This window comes from Hypanus sabinus, chromosome 1, assembly GCF_030144855.1.
Source record: "Hypanus sabinus isolate sHypSab1 chromosome 1, sHypSab1.hap1, whole genome shotgun sequence".
Lineage (NCBI taxonomy): Eukaryota > Metazoa > Chordata > Chondrichthyes > Myliobatiformes > Dasyatidae > Hypanus > Hypanus sabinus.
This window is the reverse complement of record NC_082706.1, coordinates 6,581,291-6,587,293: the sequence shown is the minus strand read 5'-3', so window position 1 is coordinate 6,587,293 and position 6,003 is coordinate 6,581,291.

Here is a 6,003-nt window from a genome sequence, read left to right as displayed (position 1 = left end):
GCGTCAGGGGCATTGTGCGGTCCAACAAATGGTGCAAATGGCGGTCTTTTTTTTGTGCGCCGTTTTTTCTGTAATGGCAAGATCCTGTTGGACATCGGCAATGTGGAATATGGCAAGTTTGGTTCACTGGTTCTTTGGCGAGGCTGAGGATGGGGAAGCTGTGAGGCCTTGGATGTGGCTCGACCAGGCCTTTATGCCGCCAGGTCACCCATTACAGCTGCCCAGGGGAGGAGATGTTGGAGGCACTGTGGTGTAATGGGCTTCAATGCTGGGTTGTGGGCTGACCCCTCCCATCAGTGCTGCCCTCTGATGTTTGCTTGGTGAAAAACAAGCTGGATTGTGCTCATAGAAACAGAAAACCTACAGCACAATACAGGCCCTTCGGCCCACAAAGCTGTGCCGACCATGTCCTTACCTGAGAAATTACCAGCAGCTCCAGACTACACCCAGCAGCTGTTCCTCGACAGCTGCATTTGTGCAAGATGAACACAACTCCAGTACAACGTCCCATGCACTATCAGTCTAAAAGGCCATAACTCTGTATTTTGTGTGACTGTATGTTTACTGCTATTTTATATGTGTTATATGTACCCAATGCTGTGTGTGACTGTTGGTACTGTGTTATGTACCTTGGCCCCTAAGGAACACTGTTTCATTTGGCTGGGTTATAGTGTATGGTTGAATGACAATTAAATTGTAATGTACTAACGAGCTTCCTCCCACAGGAAGTCATTGAAGTATACAAAGAACATAGGACAGCACAGTGCAGGCCCTTCGGCCCACAATGTTCTGCCAGCATCCTACCCTACTCTGAAATTAATCCAACGCTTTCCTCCCACGTCGGCCTCCATCTTCCTTTCATGCAGCCCTATTGTGAGCAAATTCTGCGGGTAAAACGTTTGGTTTGGACTTAGTGGGCAGGTGTGCTGTTTCTGTGCTGTATCTTTCTACGTCTCCGTGACCGTCTTTGCCGATTGCAAGGTTAATTTGTATCTGTACATTGCTTCTTCTGTGTAAGTGAGCAATTGACTCTGGGGATGTGCATAAAAAAGAGAGAAATGGGAACATACCCAGGGCAGCCTCCTCTACATCGGTGAGACCCGTTGTAAATTGGTGGGGGGGGGGCACTTTGTGGAGCACCTCCACTCCATCCACTAAAAACTGGACTTCCCAGTGGCCCAACATTTTAATTCTGATTCCCATTCCTGGTCCAACATGTTGGCCTACGGCATGCTCTTGTGATGAGGCCGTCCTCAGGCTGGGGGAACAACACCTTACGTTCCATCTGAGTAGCTTCCAACCTGACGGCAGGAACACTGATCTCTCCCTCCCTCTCCCCTTTTCTTCTACTCCCCCATTCTGGCCTTTTACCTCTTCCCAACTGCAAATCACCTCCCTGGGTCCCCTCCTCTTTCTTCCCTTTCTCCGATGGTCCACTCTCCTCTCCTTTCAGATTCCTTCCTCTCCAGCCCTTTACCTTTCAAACCCACCTGGCTTCACCTATTCTCCTTCCCCTCCCCATCTTTTTATTCTGGCATCTCCCCCCTTCCTTTTCAGTGCTGAAGAAGGGTCTTGGCCCAAAACGTCGAACGTAGATGCTGCCTGATCTGGTCAGTTCCTCCAGCTTTTAGTATGTGTTGAAAATGGAATAATGTAAAATTAATGTAACTGGGTGTTGATGGTTGATGTGGACTCGATAGGCCAAAGGCCAATATTTCTCAGCGACTGTCCTCAGTCATGGTCTGTATCATAGACCGCGATGCAGTGGAGACACTGAGCTACAGTCAGCAGAAACACCCAGGCTGGTTCAACATCCCATGCCACAGAACAGGGGGAGGCCATTCTGGCCCTCAAATCTATCCCAATATTTTACACTCAGCTGGGCCTCAGCACCCTTTCCCACTCCTGCACCGCATCCCATCCCATCACATTCTGCCTGAAAGCACGGACCACCAGGCCGAAGGACAGCTACTACCCCACTGTTATCAGTCTAAGGTGGACTCCTGACCTCACAGACCACCTCCTGATGAAGTTGCAGATTAAAAATTAGCTTTATTTGTCACACGTACATCAAAATATCAAAACAAGTGAAATGCGCCGCCTCAGTCGACAACCGGGGACTGTGCTGGGGGCCACCCGCAAGTATCGCCACACTTTCAGCACCAATATAGTGTTGGAATCAGTTGTTTTTATACTTTACTGAAAAATATTAGTTGAATGAATGCAAGACTAAAATCATAATTTCTTTTTTACCGACATAATTGATATTTTTAACAATTTATATCTCTAACAAACTTGTGTATTTTTCACAGTATGTGGTGGTTTGTCTCCACCTACTGGCAGACGGTGGTATTGCAGTTACAGATACCTTTTCATTTTTCATTTCACACTGTTCACGTGTTATAGTTGTTATAATCGCGTAGCCTTTTGATTGGATTCTGTTATCTAAGGAATTCCTGTTACCTCAAATATAAAGATGACAGATTTTTAAAAGGTGCCATACTGAATCTCTTTGATTTCACGTCTCTCATCCGCCTTGTATCACTGTTACTTTGTCTGTAACTTTGTTTAAACTTTAAAATAAACAAATCAATGAATCAAAGTTTCTCGGCCATTCCTGAAGGAACCCAGGGATCAAAAATAACCGAGAACCAACCATAGCGTGCCCACAAATCCCTAACTCGAACCCGTCCGTCTTTGGACTGCGGGTGGAAACCGGAGTACCCGGAGGAAACACACTCGGTCACGGGGAGAACGTGCAAACTCCTGACAGACAGCAACAGAAATTGAACTCCGATCTCAATGGGGAGAAAATTCAAACATCAGAAGTGCAGAGGGACTTAGGAGCCCTCATGTAAGACTCCCAGAAGGTTAATTTACAATTTGAGACTGTGGTAAAGAAGAATGTGGGGGGAATCTCATTGAAACTTACTGAATGTTGAAAGGGCGAGATAGGGTGGATGTGGAGAGGGGGTTTCCTATGGTGGAGCTATCCAGAACTAGAGGGCATGGCCTCGAAACTGAGGGGCAACTTTTTAGACCAGAGGTAAGGAGGGTTTTTTTAGCCGGAGAGTAGTGAATCTGTGGAATGCTCTGTATCAGACTGTGGTGGAAGCCAGGTCCATCAGTATATTTAAGGCATAAGTTGATCGTTTCCTGATCAGTCAGGGCATTAAGGAGTGGGATCTGGGATCAGCCATGATGGGATAGTGGAGCAGACTAAATGGCCTGAATGGCCTAATTCAGCTCCTATGTCTTAACATAAAAACATAGAAAACCTACGGCACAAATACAGGCCCTTCAGCCCACAAAGTTGTGCAGAATATGTCCCTACCTTAGAAATTACTAGGCTTACCCATAGCCCTCTATTTTTTTAAGCTCCATGTACCTATCTAAAAGCCTCTTAAAAGACCCTATCGCATCCACCTCCACCACCATTGTCAGCAGCCCATTCCACGCGCTCACCACTCTCTGAGTGAAAAAACTTACCTCTGACATCTCCTCTGTACCTACTCCCCAGCACCTTAAACCTGTGTCCTCTTGTGGCAACCATTTCAGCCCTGGGAAAAAGCCTCTGACTATCCACACGATCATCTTATACATCTCTCATCCTCTTATACACCTCCATCAGGTCACCCCTCATCCTCTGTTGCTTCAAGGAAAAAAGGCCAAGTTCACTCAACCTATTCTCATAAGGCATGCTCCCCAATCCGGGCAACATCCTTGTAAATCTCCTCTGCACCCTTTCTATGGCTTCCTCATCCTTCCTGTAGTGAGACGACCAGAATTGAGCACAGTACTCCAAGTGGGGTCTGACCAGGGTCCTATATAGCTGCAACATTACCTCTTGGCTCCTAAAATCAACTCCATGATTGATGAAGGCCAATACACTGTATGCCTTCTTAACCACAGAGTCAACCTGCGCAGCTGCTTTGAGCGTCCTATGGACTCGGACCCCAATGGTCTTACAGCTGAAACTGTGAAGTGTCGTTATGGTACCGTGTTGCCTTTACATTTACCTGCACTTCACCTCCTCTGTCACTGTTACACTTTACTGAGCATTGTGCTGTTCTTTTACCTTGCTCTGAAGATGGGAGGACAAACTACTGGTGGTTCGTAAAGCAAGAAATTCACCCAACTACGTTATTAGTAACACATTTCTGTGGAACATTGTGGTAAACGATCACTGCAAATGATGCAGAGGTGAGTGAAGGTGGAGATATTCGTAGCAGAGTAATTTCAGAGACCCATCCACCTAAACCGAGAGTGAGGTCCAGTCAATCTAAGCACAGGGCCGAGTTGGGTACGGGCCGAAACTGTGCAACAGGGTCCAGGGCCTGAGTGTATCAAAGCAACAGGGCCTGGGTCCTGGAGTGGTTTAAACACCGGACCAGATGGACTGAACAGGCAGAGTGTCGGGATCAGAGGCCGGTTCTGCTCAATGCTCTGCAATGTTTGCCCTGCTCTCCGTGGAGCTGAGGCTGTGCAACTGCTCTCTGGCCGCTCCGGGCTGCCAGCTCTGCGACGATTTGCCCCTCTGTGTGATGAACTGAGGCTGAGGCCTGGGCCTGCTTCAGCAGCTCCAGCCTTCCTGTCAGTGGACTCACTTTCATTCTGAATGCTGTTGTTCAGGAGTCGAGAGCTAATGATAGATAGGTAGATAGATAGATAGATAGATAGATACTTTATTCATCCCCAAGGGGAAATTCAACATTTTTCCAGTGTGCCATACACTTATTGTAGCAAAACTAATTACATACAGTATTTAACTCAGTATAAATATGATATGCATCTAAAATCACCCTCCCAAAAAGCATTAACAAATAGCTTTTAAAAAGTTCTTAAATAGTTTACTAAAGTGCATTGAGTGGTAACTTAAGCTCAGTACTAACCCCGGCACTTTAACATGTCTTGCCCCTGGTGGTTGAATTGTAGAGCCGAATGGCATTGGGGAGTAATGATCTCTTCATCCTGTCTGAGGAGCATTGCATTGACAGCAACCTGTCGCTGATGCTGTTTCTCCATCTCTGGATGGTGCTGTGCAGAGGATGTTCAGGGTTTTCCACGATTGACCGTAGCCTACTCAGCGCCCTCCGCTCTGCCACCGATGTCATACTCTCCAGTTCTGTGCCCACGACAGAGCCCGCCTTCCTTACCAGCTTATTAAGACGTGAGGCGTCCCTCTTCTTAATGCTGCCTCCCCAGCACGCCACCACAAAGAAGAGGGCGCTCTCCACAACTGACCGATAGAACATCTTCAGCATCTCACTACAAACATTGAATGACGCCAGCCTTCTGAGGAAGTACAGTCGACTCTGTGCTTTCCTGCACAGGGCATCTGTGTTGGCAGTCCAGTCTAGCTTCTCGTCTAACTGCACTCCCAGATACTTGTAGGTCTTAACCTGCTCCACACATTCTCCATTAATGATCACTGGCTCCATATGAGGCCTAGGTCTCCTAAAGTCCACCACCATCTCCTTGGTCTTGGTGATATTGAGACGCAGCTATGTTGCAGCTATATAGGACCCTGGCTTTTATTGTTTGCACAATTCTCTGCGTGTTGGGTGTCTGTTGGTCTTTTTTTAATTGGGTTCTTTTGAGTTTCTTGTTTTGTGGCTGCCTGAAAGCAGATAAATCTCAAAGTTGAACAATTTATTGGTACTTTGATAATAAATTTACTTTGAACTTTGAAGTTTACACTTATAGCCGGGGTGGAGGTAGTGAGGACAACCTCCCACTACCTACTAAATGCTCCCGATGGCGTGCACATCAAATAGCCTCCAAGAACCAAGTCCAGCTCCTGGCCTTCACGTGTGGCTTAGCTACTAAGCCCGGTGGAACCATTTCTACTGACAGGAGAAGGGGTAAAGGAGGGTTATTGCCACCTTAAAACCAGTTGTTTCAGGCAGATGAAACTTCTCAGCTATGGTTGGCAGCCCAATGCTGAGTACAGCGATGACTGCCAGCTCCTGCGACACTGCTGGAGCCAGATTGTATCAGTCT